The 15,020-nt window shown below is 47.0% G+C and overlaps 1 protein-coding gene across 3 annotated transcripts in view; it reads left to right on the top strand.

The window, feature by feature from the left end:
* Nucleotides 1-15,020, top strand: part of LOC116463921 (annexin A11) — a 53,033-nt gene that overhangs the window by 11,809 nt on the left and 26,204 nt on the right. Inside the window, exon 1 of one of the 3 annotated variants that reach the window (XM_032147230.2) lies at nt 7,267-7,302. The exons of the other annotated variants lie outside the window; for them this stretch is intronic. The gene's annotated coding sequence lies outside the window, so the exon portion shown is untranslated. Of the gene's footprint in view, nt 1-7,266; nt 7,303-15,020 lie in introns of those variants that run through there. 3 annotated transcript variants of the gene reach the window in all.

Raw genomic sequence — 15,020 nt, 5'->3', positions numbered from 1 at the left:
GCCCAAGCTGGAGTGCAGTGGCACAATCTTGGCTCACTGCAGCCCCAGCCTCCCGAGTAGCTGGGAGTATAGGCATGTGCCACCACGCCAGACTAATTGCTGTATTTTTAGTAGAGATGGGGTTTTGCCATGTTTGCCAGGCTGGTCTCGAACTCCTGGCCTCAAGTGATCTGCCCGCCTCAGCCTCCCAAAGTGCTGGGATTACAGATGTGAGCCACTGCGCCTGGCAGAAGTAATATTCTCTTTCTAAAGTTAGATGATAAAGGATGCCTATTTTATTATGCTTTATAATTCATATATATGTTGTATTTATTGCTATATTGTAAAAATATTTTATAATAATAAGTGAAAAAAGCCAAATATGTTGATCCAAAAGGCTTATAATGAAGCCAGCAGTCCCCTGACACATCCTTCCTCTTTCCCTCTTTCTCCAGTTAACCATTTTTAACTAACATTTTAATTAATAGGCTTATATGACTGTTTCTTAATTTATCAGTTTTGAAATATGTTGACTTCCTGCTTGATAGGTTAGGAACCAATACATACATCAACATTCAATGTCTGCATTATTGTGACCATAAATTGTATTGTTCAATGCTGTGCCAGTAATGTGCTGTGGTCACACATTAGGAGTACAATCCTTCCTGTCCCAATATTCCTCAAGTGGATGCTTTCCCCCTTTGGGGGCCTGATTTTCTGTGTATCTATTGTTCCAAACTGGTCTAGTTGCTCCCCAGGCCTGCTGCTCAGGTGTTGTCCCGGGACTTCTTTTTACAGTCTTCTGTGTTAGATTCTCCTATTCCTAGATCCTATTTATTTTATTTTATTTATTTTCCTTATTTATGTCTTATTTTGCTGAAATCATCCAGAAGTTACTAAGAAAAGTGCATGGGAGGTAGATTTTGTTTTGTTTTGTTTTTTTGTTTTTGAAGCTTGTGTGACTGCAGATATCTCTATTCCTCCCTAATGGATAGAAATATCCATTCCAAATATCTCTATCTAGTAGTGGATAATTTAGCTGCCTATAGAATTATAAGCTGAAAATAATTTCCTTTTTGAACACTGAACACATTATTCTGTTATCTTCTAGTTTCCAGTGTGGCTGTTGAAGTCCAATGTCCTTCCAGTTCCCCTGAAAAGGACCCTTGTTCTTTCTTTTCTAAAGTTTTAGTATCTTTCTTTTGCCTCTTCTGTTCTCAAATTTCACAATGATTGCTTTGCTGATCTTTTTGCTTTGTGGATATAATATTTTCTCTTCCGTCTCTGAGGATATTATTGATTATATTTTTGTCCTCTATTTCTCATCGTTGTCTGTTTCTTTGGTTCCTTTTCTTCTGTTTTGGTCTCGCCCTTTCTTGGTATAGACTTTCTCAGATGTCCTGTGACCCTTTGCTGTCTATATGAAGAGGGAAACCATAAAAATCTGATTAAAGTGCATAGGTGAAATGTACAGGAGGGGCAGGATATTATCACATCTCTTCCCCCTTCGGTGTGTTTCCTGGAAGGCAGTCATTCCCCAATATTGCAAAATTAATCTCTCCTCAGCTCTGGTCTTCCCACTGTACCTGCTGTTGCCTCGGGCAGGAAGCAGCAACCTAGGCTTGAACTCCCACGGGCTGCCCCCGTAATGGAACAAAAAGAATCATCCTAGAGAACTGGGCCTGAGTCTGCCAGCGGCTCGGAGGACAGAAAGCCTCTCTACCCACCCTGCCCTGGGGACGATGAGCTCTAGCCTGGGAGTTGGGGATTCGGCACCAGCCCTCTTAGGGTCTTGCTGTATCACCTTGGCATGCCACAACCCTCTCTCTGGTTGTCAGTGTAATCGTTTGTGAAATGGGGTGAGGTGGGGTCGGTGGGAGTGAACTGAGTCGTCTCTGAGGTGCTGAGCTGGCCTCTGGCATCCCGGTTGTGAGGTCCTGGCCGATGGGGTGTGATGGCCCTCCCTGTGCAAATCCGACGGGGCAAATGCTGACTGGGCATGCGTAGCCTGGCCACACGGAAGCCACTGAGGGCCCAAGTCCCCTGGTGACTCACGTTGACTGGTAGTTCAAGTTAGCACACCTGTGCCGAGCCTGTTCCCGACACATGGGAGAGGCAAGCACCTGGTTCCTGCTTCCGCTGTTGGAAAGGGTTTTGTTGTAGTCTTGGTGGTTTAATATTTCCCTTGTTGAAGAAAGCTGGCTGAGTTAGGTAGACATGTTCACAGAGCTCTTATGCAAAGAGAACAGAGGCCTTTGGAAAGAGAATGCCATAGAAGGATCTGGAAGGAAAGAGAAGGAATGGTCACTGTATATATTAGTTTTCTTTAAAGTTTTTTTTGTTGTTGTTTGTTTTTGTTTTTTGAGAGAGAGTCTCGCTCTGTCACCCAGGCTGGAGTGCAGTGGCACAATCTCGGTTCACTGCAACCTGTGCCTCCTGGGTTTAAGCAATTCCTAAGTAGCTGGGACTACAGGCACGTGCCACCATGCCTGGCTAATTTTTGTATTTTAATTTTAATTTAATTTTATTTTGAGACACAGGTTTGCTCTTTTTGCCCAGGCTGGAGTGCAATGGCATGATCTCGGCTCACTGTAGCCTCCACCTCCCGGGTTCGAGTAATTCTCCTGCCTAAGCCTCCCGAGTAGCTGGGATTGCAGGTGCATGCCACCACGCCCAGCTAATTTTGTATTTTTAGTAGAGATGGGGTTTTGCTGTGTTGGCCAGGCTGGTCCCGAGCTCCTGACCTTAGGTGATCCGCCTGCCTCAGCCTCCCAAAGTGCTGGGATTACAGGCACGAGTCACCGTGCCTGGCCAATTTTTCTATTTTTAGTAGAGACAGGGTCTCATTATGTTGCCCAGGCTGGTCTCAAACTCCTGGCCTCATGCAGTCCGCCCACCTCGGCCTCCCAAAGTGCTGGGGTTACAGGCATGAGCCACCGTTCCTGGCCAATAGTTTTCTTTAAAAATTTTTTGGCCGGGCGCGGTGGCTCACGCCTATAACCCCAGCACTTTGGGAGGTCGAGGCAGGCGGATCACGAGGTCAGGAGATCGAGACCATCTTGGCTAACACGATGAAACCCCGTCTCTACTAAAAATACAAAAAATTAGCCGGGCGCAGTGGCGGGCGCCTGTGATCCCAGCCACTCAGGAGGCTGAGGCAGGAGAATGGCGTGAACTTGGGAGGCGGAACTTGCAGTGAGCCAAGATAGGGCTACTGCAGTCCAGCCTGGGCGAAAGAGCGAGCTCCGTCTCAAAAAAAAAAAATTTTTTATATTGTAAATTAACATTTATAATTATGTATGGTGTACAAAGTGATGTTACAATCTATGAATACAATGTGAAATAAAGCAAACTAGTTAATATATCCATCACCTCAAATAGTTTTCAATAATTAGTTTTCAATTACTGCTGTAACAAATTACCACAAACTTGTGGCTTAAAACCATGCAGCTCTTTTTGTGGTAAAAATATACACAACATAAAATTTACCATTTTACCCACTGTTAGGTGTGCAGTTCAGTGGTGTTAAATACATTCACTTTGTTGTGCAACAGTCATTACGATGCATCTCCAGAAGGTTCTCATCTTCCCAAACTGACTCTGTACTCATGAAATGTAAACTCCCCATTCCCTCTTACCTGAGCCCTGGCCAACAGCAGTCTACTTTCTGTCCTTAGGAATTTGACTCCTTTGGAGAGACTTCATATAGGTGGAATCAGAAGTATTCGTTCTTTTGTGCCTGGCTTGTTTCATTTAGCATAATGTGTTGAAGATTTATCTACATTGTAGCATATGTCAGTTTTCTTCTGTTTTGAGGCTGAATGATATTCTCTTTTTATGTGGAAATCTCATTTTGTTTATCCATTCATCCATCAATGGGCACTTGAGTTGTTTCCACCTTTTGACTACTGTGAATGAGGCTGCTATGAACATGGGTATACAAATGTCTGTTGGAGTCCCTGCTTTCATTTCCTTTAGGTATATAGGTTGAGTATCCCAAATCTGAAATGTTCCAAAGTCCGAAACTTTTTGAGCTCCAACATGACGCTCAAAGGAAGTGCTCATTGAAGCATTTTGGATTTTGGATTTTTGGATTTTGGATGCACAATGGTAAGTATGATGCCAGTATTCCAAAATCTGAAATCATCTGATCTGAAGACCAGAATGTCTGAAACATTGCTGATCCCACACATTTTGAATGAGAGGTACTCGGCCTGTATGCCCAGGAGTGAGATTGCTGGATCATATGGTAGTTCTATGTTTAATTTTTTGAGGAATCTCCATACTGTTTTCCATAGTGGCCGCACTATTTTACCACATGGCTTTTTTATCTTTACAGTTTTATCTCATGGTCTTTTGGATCTCATGGTGCTAAAATCAAGGTGTTGGCAGGGTTGTGTGTTTGTCTGGTGGCCCTAGAGGTGAAAGCTTCCTTGTCCTTTCTAGCTTTAGAGGCCATCTGAGTTCCGTGGCACTTGGCCCCTTTCCTCCGTGGGTGGAATCCCTCTCATGCTTGGACTCTGTCCTGCTTATTCTTCCTTTTCATCCTTAACCCAGCAACAAAGGCTCTCTGCTTTGAAGGACCCTTCTCATTGGATTGGGCCCACCCGGATAATCTAGGCTAGTCTCCCCATTTCATGGCGGGTAACCCTAATCATGTCAGGACAGTCCTTTTTGCCATGTAAAGTAACGCATTCACAGGCACCGGGGATGTCTTTGAGGGACCTACTCAGGGAAGCTGATGGTAGCTGAGTTTCAGGCTCTGAAAAGCCCTCCCTCTACCCCTTCCCTTACCAGCATTTTCCTGAGGCCCCAGGACCCTAAGGGTTGGCCTTAGGGTATATATATATATAGATGAATACTACATTCTCACAGCTATGTAATGAGATGGATGCATTTTTCCTCTTTTCACAGGTGAGGAGAAAGGCTCAGAGTGGTCAATCTAATCCAGGGTCACACAGCTAACAAGAGGTAGAGCTAGAATGGAATCATTGTCATTGGACTCCAAACCCTGTGTACCATCCCGGTGGCCCAGCAGCAGTGTTAGAAGATGATATCAGAGCTGTGTGGGCTGTGATAAAACTCATGCAGCAGAATCAAGAAGTCCCTTGTGACTGTCCTGTGATGTTTGGGGCTCTTGACAGGGGAGTGTGGGCCGTGAAAAGATGGGGGAGCTGGTTTAGGGTGTGTGAGAGAGAGTAATTGGGGTGGTAGAAGGGCCTGCCAAGAATCTAGGGGTAGACATTGTGAAAGCCAATGTCAGTAAGGCTCAGGCCTGGTGTCTTGGAGCTGCTGAGCTTCCCTTTACCTCCCACTGCAAGATGAGGGAGGGGTTTAGAGAAGTTTCTGCTTCCTTCCGGCAGAGCTGCTGGAAGGGTTGTCTTGTAGACAGTAACTGCTGCAGGACTTGGGATATGGCACATCCCTGTGGGCCCAGGAGCTCTGGGAGAACCTGGGTTGGACTTTGCAGTGACTGGAGTGACCTGACAGCTAAGAGGGGTGGGATCGACAGGGAAGCCTCAGCCACCCTGGGACTTGTGCCCGATTGACATCAGCTCACTACCATTGTTTTGCTGGTCCCTCCTAGGCGGGCCCTGGCAGAAGCTCCCTCTGCTCAGGTGGTGTAACTGGCCGTGGCTTCCCCATGCGGAAGTGGGTAAACAAAGACAGAGACCTGTGTCCCCTCCCTGCCCCTGCCACCTGCACTTACACAACCCACTGTTTCCCTTTTTGGGAGTGAGTGTGTGTGTGTGTGTGTGTGTGTGCATCCTTAGGTTCTGTCTAAATCCATTCAAGCTGCTGTAATAAAATATCATAGACCGGGTGGCTTATAAACAACAGAAGTACATTGCTCACAGTTCTGGAGGCTGGAAGTTGAAGATGAAGGTACCAGCAGACTCAGTGTCTGGTGAGGGCCCACTTTCTGGTTCACAAATAGGATAGCACCTTCTCCCTGTGTCCCCACATGGTGGAAAGGGTTGGGCCCTCTGGGCTCTCTTTTATAAGGCTGTGAATCCCATTCATGAGGACTCCAACCTCATAACCTTCCAGAGGCCCCACCTCCAAATGTCATCACATTGGGAGTTGGGATTTCAATAAATGAATTTTGGGGAGACAGAAGCGTTCAAACTATAGCAGGTCCTGGCCACACTTTGGAGTCAGGACTTGGGTGGGAGGCTTTTTCTGTCACTGCCACTGTGTCTGTTACAAGAACCTCAGTATCCTCCAGGACCTGAGCGCCCATCACATGCTGGCCTGCGAGGCAGCCAGATATTAACACTGTGTCTCTGTCACCTTCTTCCTCTGCTGCCCACTTTCCACTCCTCAGAAATTCTGAATTGGACTCAGCATTTGACTGAGCATTGGCTCTTATGTGAGCCCGTTTGGTGTGGGCAGGCCTCAGAGGTGACTCTTCCCACAAAGAGGAGTGGCCTGGTTTACAGGGAAGCCTGCTGTGGAGGAGCGTGAAGGAGAGACCTGTGTGTGACGCTGTGTGCTCTCGGCCTGCCTTGTATGGAAAGTGAGTTCTTCCTCACTTGCCCCCACCCCCCTTCTCAGCACCTGGTCTGGAAAGGCAGGCAGGAGGAGAGAAGATGGCCCCGTCAGTGCCACACCTCAGTGAAAGTTATGAGGACAGGCTCAGTGCCCCCAGGGCTGGAGCTTCGTGCAGGCGGAGGCCCTGCCTCTGCGGGTCCCTCTCCCAGGCAGGTTTCCTCTCCAAGGGTCTTTCAGATCTCCCTGCCCCGTGGCCTCCCTCCACCATCAGTCTTGCCTCCGCTACTCCTGGAGTGGAGCAGGCCCCCAGACACCCAGGCACGTGGAGGGGATGGAAAGAAAACAGCGCCAATTTCCTGTTGGTGCTTTCTCTACTGGGAGGCTGGAAAATCCAATACAGCCATGCCAGTGTGCTCCCCACTCCCATCCTCCACCTGTCACACTGCCCTGACCCTCCCCAATTCCATGTTTCTCCCCCATCCCCTCCCTTCCCCCTTCAGTCCCCACAATTCTCATCCTGGGCATTATCAAATGGCCCAGGGTCCTCTCTTTCTTATTTTGTTTTGGAGAAACAGGATGTCATGATATGTTACCTGATATAATGGGAACAAACTTGGTATTAAACTGTTACTATCCCCATTTTACAGGTGGGGAAAACTGAGCTGCAGAAAGGTCACGTAAACTGTCAAGATCGCATTGCTGGTGAGGAGCAGGACTAGGATGTGAACCTAGGTAGTCTGGCTTCAGAGTCCATGTTCTTCTCACCATCCTCCATTGCTTTTAATGAAGTACGTGGGATCATACAGTGAAACCGGACTTAGAAGCCAGGTATCCTGACTTCGAATTCCATGCTATTTCATTATACCATATCTGCTTCTAAGAACTCAGTCGTCCTGAAAGAGTCCTGGGGAGGTTGGTTTTCTGGCCCTTTTGTATTGACAGGTGCCCCCTCAAGCATTCCAAGCTCATACTCTTCCTAAGGTGAATCAGCACCTGAGTCTTTTGCTGGTGTAGAAGCCTATTCTCAACTTAGAGTCCCAGCTGTATTATAGTTATATAAACACACTGTCTGTCTGTCTGTCTCTCTCTCTCTCTCGTATTAGTTATATAAACACACTCTCTGTCTCTCTGTGTCTTTCTCTCTCTCTCTCTCTCTCTCACACACACACACACACACACACACACACACACGGTTCCTGACTCAAGATGGTTGAACTTACAGTTTTTCAACTTTATGATGGGGTTACATCACTTTAAGAAGGGATGTAACCAGCTCCTCCACTTTTGATGGGGTTACAATGAGGCTATGGTTTTTATTGAGTGCATGTCACTCTTGCACCATCATAAAGTTGAAAAATCGTAAGTTGAACCATCATAAGTTGGGGACTGCTCTGTTGCCAGCATTAAATGCATTTTCAACTCATGATGGGTTTATTTGGATGTAACCCCATCATAAGTCGAGGAGCATCTGTATGTATTTATATTTAAAGTTCCTAACATTTAGAGATATAAACAGTTACAGATGAAATAATATATGATGTCTGAGATTTGCTTCAAAACAATACAGGGGTGTGGGTGGGGTTCGGTATGAATCAAGATGGGCCTTGAGGTGATAATTGTTGAAGCTGAGGGATGATGGTTTATTAAACTGTTCTGTTTTATATAAGTGCTCCATAACAAAACCTTGTGAAAAAAGTCAGCCATTATTAATCAGCGCCTCTGTGATTAATGGATTAATTAGGATTGTGGCTCACTCCATGGAATTCCACAGCCACAGTTAGGTATGTGGTCCGCTGGGGCCAGCTCCTGCCACTGAAGGGGTGTGTGGGGCAGAGCTTGGGCTCTATCTGCCTTCCCTCGTCTTCATAGTTATGGGGGAAGTGTGAGCTGATGCACTGAGGGTTTCTGGAACCTTCTGGCTGTGAGGAATGGCCTTGGCAGACCCTTGTTTAAAGCACGCTTATTGCAGTGTCTCCTTTTGCCCTTGAGGAGGGGTCTTCAAGTAGGTTGCCAAGGGCAGGACCCGCTGGGACCACCAGTGAAGCCAGCCCAGCTTGGACAGAAGTGGTACCCATTTTGCAATGCAGCACTGTGAGGGGATGTCAGGTTTTGTCGTCAGCTGCCAGCAGGCCATGCTCTACCACGGACCCTCTCTGCCACACCCGTGTGATGTGAGCAAGCCATGTCCCTGGTGTATTTTAGCTGCAAAACCGAGGAAGTTAGAACATGATCCCTTCCAATGTGGACATTTTGTGAGTCTGTAAGTCTAGAATTTGGGGTGAAAGCTGAAAGAGGCCCCCTTCAGAAATCCTAAGATCCCAGAGGAAGGAAGGACCTCAAAAAGGGATGCCCCTGGTTTTGCCCATGGGTCAAGCGAGGTCTGGGAGAGGAGGCCTGGCGTCAGGTTGCTGGCTGAGATCCTATTCTGGGTGAGATCCTTGGAACAGGGCTACCGTTCCAAGTAGTAGTAGTAGTAGTAGTAGTAGTAGTAGTAGTAGTTAGTAGTAGTAGTAGTAGTACGTTTCCGCCTTGTCTTGGACCTTCCATCTTGAGTTCTGGGCTCCAGGCCCTTGTCTGCACCTTGCTCTAACCTGGCGCCTCCCTCTCTCCTGCCCAGTGACCTGGGACAAGTGCCCAGCCACTCACAGGGCACTGTGTGGAGGTCGTGAGCCACTCACATCAGCTCAGGGCTAAGTCTTCATTTCCCCAGCCCATGCCGGGAGGGGCACCAGATCGGAATGTGAACTAAGAAGGAAAACTCCAAGCAAAACTCTCAACACTTCACCCTGCGACCACCAGATGTGTGTTTTTTTTCCCCACACTGACCAATTCTCTGACACTAACTGGGTGTCCTATAATGCAGCTCAATTCTGACCCTAACTGGAGTCACTGCAGACCCGATAGGTTAAAGGGCTCAGTCCCACAAGACCGCCAGATATATATTTCTTATATCACATTATCACCTGAGCCATTACTTAACCAGAGCCAAGCCTTCTGCTGGAGTGAAGAGAGTTTGCAGATGCATCAGTTTCTTTCCTCTTTTAAAAAGATTATGTACATATATGGGGAATGGGGGGCCAAGGGAGGGAGAGCTTTAGGACAAATACCTAATGTTTGCGGGGTTCAAAACCTAGGTAACAGGTTGATAGGTGCAGCAAACCACTGTGGCACATGTATAACTGTGTAACAAACCTGCATGTTCTGCACATGTATCCCAGAACTTAAAGCCAAAACAAAATGTACATATATCTGAGCATGTATAAACACATATGCATACACATTTTTATATTTATGTAAATATATATACATGTATTATACATTTCTGTGTGTTTTAAACTATACATTGAAAACTGCTTGGTGGTGACCTTTGTGTACAAGGATAGAGGGAAGTGGAAACCACAGAGTTTCCCTGTCCCCCTGCCCCCACACATGCACCCCCTGCCATGAGCACTCCCACCACCGTGGTATATTGTTACAATCAGGGAAGCAACATTGACACGTCATTACCACCCCAAGTCCATAGTTTACATTAGGGTTCACTCTTGGTGTTGAATATCTCCGGGTTTTGGCTGATGTGTAATGACGTGTATCCATCATTACAGCACCACACAGAATAGTTTTATTGCCCTACTGTTCCTGTGCTCCACCTACTCATTCTTTCCTCCCCCGACCTCTGGCAACTACTCATCTTTTTGCTGTCACCATAGTTGCTTTCTCCAGAATATCATAGAGTTACAGTCATACAGTGTGTAACCTTGGGTGCTTCCAAATTGTTGGCCATTATGAATAACACTACTGTAAATGTCCATGAGCAGGTTTTGTGTGCGGCAAAAGTCTTCAACTCATTTGGGTAAATACCAAGAGCATGATTGCTGGATCATTGGTAAAACTATGTTTAGTTTTGTAAGAAGCCACCAAACTGTCCTCCAAAGTGGGTATACTGCTTTACATCCCCACCGGCGATGAATGAAAGTTCCCATTGCTCTGTATCCTCACCAGCATTTGGTGTTATCAGTGTTTTGGATTTTGGCCATTCTAATAGGTGTATAGTAGTATCTTATTGTTTTCATTTGCAATTTATTAATGACATGTTGAGCATCTTTTCATATGCTTATTTGCCACCTATATATCCTCTTCGGTGAAGTGTCTCTTCAGGTCTTTTGCTTATTTTTTAAATCATAAGGTTTTCTTGTTGAGATTTAAGAGTTCCTTGTATATTTTGGATAATAGTCCCTTTATCAGATATGTCTTTTGCATTTATTTTCTCCCATTCTATGACTTGTGTTTTCTTTCTTTCATTTTATTTTATTTATTTATTTTTTATTTTTTTGAGACAGGGTTTCACTTCCATCGCCCAGGCTGGAGTGCAATGGCGTGATCTGGGCTCACTGCAACCTCCTCCTCCCAGGCTCAAATGATTCTCCTGCCTCAGCCTCCTGAGTAGAGTAGCTGCGACCACAGTCACATGCCATGGTGCTCGGCTAATTTTTTTGTATTTTATTTTTGTAAAGACAGGGTCTCATTATGTTACCCAGGCTGGTCTCAAACTTCTGAGCTCAAATGATCTGGCTGCATCAGCCTCCCAGAGTGCTGGGATTATAGGCATGGACCACGGTGCCTGGGCTTGTCTTTTCATTTTAAAGAATATATCAGCAGGGATTATTGGACCTGCATGATTTAAACTATTGTCTTAGTTAATTTTGTGCTGCTCTAACAAAATATCACAGACTGAGTAATTTATAAGCAACAGTAGCTTATTTGGCTCACAGTTCTGGAGGCTGAGAAGATCGTGAGGCTGCATCTGGCAAGGACCTTCTTGCTGCTTCATAACATAGCAGAAGACATCATGTGGGTAAGAGAGAGCATGTTATACTTTTGTAACAAACACACTGGTGGTAAGGAGCCCACTTCCTCCATAACACATTAATCCATTCATGAGGGTAGAGCCTCTTAAAGGTCCCGCCTCTCAGAACTGTTGTATTGACCATTAAGTTCGCAGCACATGAACTTTGGGGGATACATTTAAACAATAGCAATGATATATTTAAATTTTATGGATGCAACCTTATGGGGAAAGTATTTTAAAAAATAAATTGTGTGTGTGTGTGTAAAAACAGGTTAAGGATCTAATGTTAAAAAAAACAACAACAAAAAAACAACTAATATACAAATGAATATTCCAGCCACCAGGCTGGGGAAGGGCAGTGGAAAATCACTCCACGAAAGCATCCACTCTGGTCCAGGTCTGCTTGGTTTGCTGCTAGGCCCTGAGGGGCAGGGGGTGTCACTGCTGTGTGGCTTCTGGCCCGAGATGATGTTTCTAGGCACTTGCCTCTTAGCATTAGCCTGGTGTAGGCTCTGTTCCCAAATGAGCCCTGTGCTGTCCCTCTGGGGAGGACAGTGCAGAGTCCCAGGCATGGCACTGACACCATCCACCCCTCCTTTCCCTTCTGTGTCCCTGAAGTCAGGCAGGACACCAGCAAATGTGCATGGCCTAGCCTTGCTGGTGGCTGGAGCCCATATCTCTATCTCCCATTGTTGGGTAGAGACACAGCAAGGCTTCCCTTTTGGTAGGGGGATGACTGAGTGGGGGCAGTGAGGCTCTTCTTGCTCTGGCAGTTGCCTCCTGTCCCAGTGTAGCATTTCTAGATTCCTGTGTTAGAGTACCCTTTTAGAGCCTGTGGAATTGAATGGTACACTTACATACACATAACACAGCTTTAGGGAACAGGCTGTTTTGCAGCCCCTGAGAAGCACGCCCAGATAGCTGCTCTATGCTTTTGGCATTCACCGAACACCTTGAGGCTGGCTTCTGATGCAGTGCTGTCATGCCAGACTCCTGTTGACTTTAGTAGGGATGGCACCATGTTTGAGAGGTCGAAGAAGAGACCCAGAGCCAGTGAACAAGACATAGGGCTTATTGAGGGGACTTACATATGGGGCGGCCCAGTGGCGGCAGGCTGGATGGGAGGACCACTACTGTTTGTGAAAAGCATGCAGTTTGTGTAGCATTTTAATTTAGCATTCTCCTTCCTAACCACCTCCACCTGGCAACCTTCATTTAACGCAGAACAAAGGGCCTTGATCTCCTGTATGGCCTGCATCCCATGGAATGGCTTAGGGGTTCTGATAAGGAATGAATCTCCAGGTTGGCCACAGTTCCTTAGCTCAGAACTCTGAACACACATTCTTCTTAGACTGTAGGGTCGTTCTGGGTATGCTTAAGTTAAGTGATTGCTGTCAGATGCATCTGCCATACAACAGTGGGGGTGCCTAGGTCTAGTCCGTGTCCCTAGAGCTTACTATTGTGAAGAAGAGTGTATTCGTCCATTCTCACACAACTATAAAGAAATATCTGAAACTGGGTAATTTATAAAGAAAAGAGGTTTAATTGGCTTGCCGTTCTGCAGGCTGGGCCTATCCCAGGTTGAAGGGCCCAGAATATGGGAGCCAAGGACCAGCATTTTTAGTGAGCTCTCCAAGTGAGGGAAAGCATGATGCTGACATCTGCTTGGGGAGGCCTCAGGAAACTTACAATCATGTGGCAGGCAGATCTTAACCTGGCTGGAGCAGGAGGAAGAGAGGTGTGGGGAGGAGGCGCTACACACTTTTAAACAACCAGATCTCACTAGAACTCTATCATGAGAATAGCACCAAAGGGGGAAATCTGCCCCCATGATCCAGTCAACTCCCACCTGGCCCCCCACCTCCAATGCTGGGAATTACAATTCGATTGTGTTGTAATTACAAATTACAATTTGAGCAGAGACATAAATCCAAACCATATCAAAGAGTGAGATCAGATAAGCTAGAGAGAGTGTCCAATACCTTAAGGGAAAGGGTGTTTCCTAGAGTGTGGACCACTGAACCAGTTACATCAGAATTACTGGGGATTGGGGGGTATGTATGCTTGTTTACATTTCAGATTCCTGGGGCTATCCCAGATTAAAAGGCCCAGAATATGGGGGCTAGGGCACTAGCATGTTTAGCGAGCTCTCCAGGTGATTATCATGTGTGATGAAGCGGTGTGGCCTGCAGGCAGGCAGCATCAGCATCACCTGGGAGCCATTGGAAATGCAACTTCTTGGGCCCTGCCCCAGAGACACTGATTCAGAGACTCTGGAGGTGGGGCCCAGCAATCTGGGTTTTAACAAGCCCTATAGGTGACTATTTTACAGAAGCACCGATATAACTGGAGAGGGCCCCAGCTGGATGAAATCAAGTGCACAGCTGCAGGTGGGTGGTTGCAGTGAGGAAGGAAGGGTGGTATTTGTGCTGCAGCCTGCCTTGAAAGGCAGGACCAGAGGCCAAAAGGTCCCCAGAGACAGGTTCCTAAGAATTGGACCAATCCCTAAGGAGGCCAGCTGCCTGCTGTGTGCAGGAGGCCTCTCCAGTGAGTCCCCATGTCAGAGGGCCATGATCAGAAGCAGGCGTAGAGCGGGGGACATGCCCCGGCCATCAGAATTGCACCAGCAGTGTGAAGCATGTCCCTTGCCCTATGCAAGGAAAGAAGGACGGGAGAGGCATTGGTCAGGGTGGGAGGTATGATTCTCATGGATGCCAGAGAGAGAGAGAGCAGGTCTGCTGGATTATAGCTATGTTGCCTCTCTCCTGGAGAGTGGGGGCTAGACAGGCTAGGGAGGGGGACATGAGGGCCTTAGAAGTCCTGCCGAGCCCAGATATGGCAGCCCTGGGGTGCCGGGAACGACTTCTCCAAGGACAGCCCCTTGCAGTGGCCTCTTTTGAAAAAATGCAGAGGTCACAGTTACCAGAAGACTGGACCATGAGCAGATTTCTTAATTTTCAAAGAAAAGGAGGAGAAGAATGCTGCTTCTGTGAGTCAGAGCTGTGTGCTAATCCTGCAGCTTCTAGCCTCCTAGAACATGGATAGCTGCGGGGGAGACTGGTCAGCGCTGGGAGCCTGTGTCCACCTGAAGGTCACCCCTGGCTATTGGGCTGCGTTTACTTTTCTCCTGGGAGTAATTAGGCAGATAAACAGGCTCTCTTCAGAGTAGATGTGCTAGCACCCTCACTTGGGCACGTGGAGAAATGTATACTGGGTGGTGGCAGAGTGAGTTGGGGGAGAGCTGGTTAAATGCCTGCACCCACATGGTGCCCAGTGTTTGATGTTGAACTGGGGAGTTCTGAGTATGACAGTTCTGTAGTGTCCCTTGTTGGCCCTTTCGTCATGGTTACTTGGCAGAACACAAATGCCATGCTTATCGCATCCGTGGATGTAAAACAAAGCTGAGAGAGAGGGGGAAGATGTTTGATGTTGAGCAGAATCCCAGAAGGTCTCAGCAGACTGGAGCAATGGGCAGAACCCAGGGGAGAAATTTCACAGGAGCCCACATAAGGTCTCCGTGGCCTGGAAAACCCACGTGTACCAGTCCAGGAAGGTGGGGAGTAGCATCCACTGGAGGGAGATGAAGGTCCCATCCTGCACTCTTCAGACCATACCTGGGGCCTTTGGTCCTGAAAAGAACCAAAAGAGAAAGATAAGAGTGGGGTCAGGCCAGGCATGTAATCCCAGAACTTTGGGAGGC

This window comes from Hylobates moloch, unplaced genomic scaffold, assembly GCF_009828535.3.
Source record: "Hylobates moloch isolate HMO894 unplaced genomic scaffold, HMol_V3 SCAFFOLD_85, whole genome shotgun sequence".
In the NCBI taxonomy this organism is placed as follows: Eukaryota; Metazoa; Chordata; class Mammalia; order Primates; family Hylobatidae; genus Hylobates; species Hylobates moloch.
This window is presented reverse-complemented; position numbering and strand designations above follow the sequence as displayed.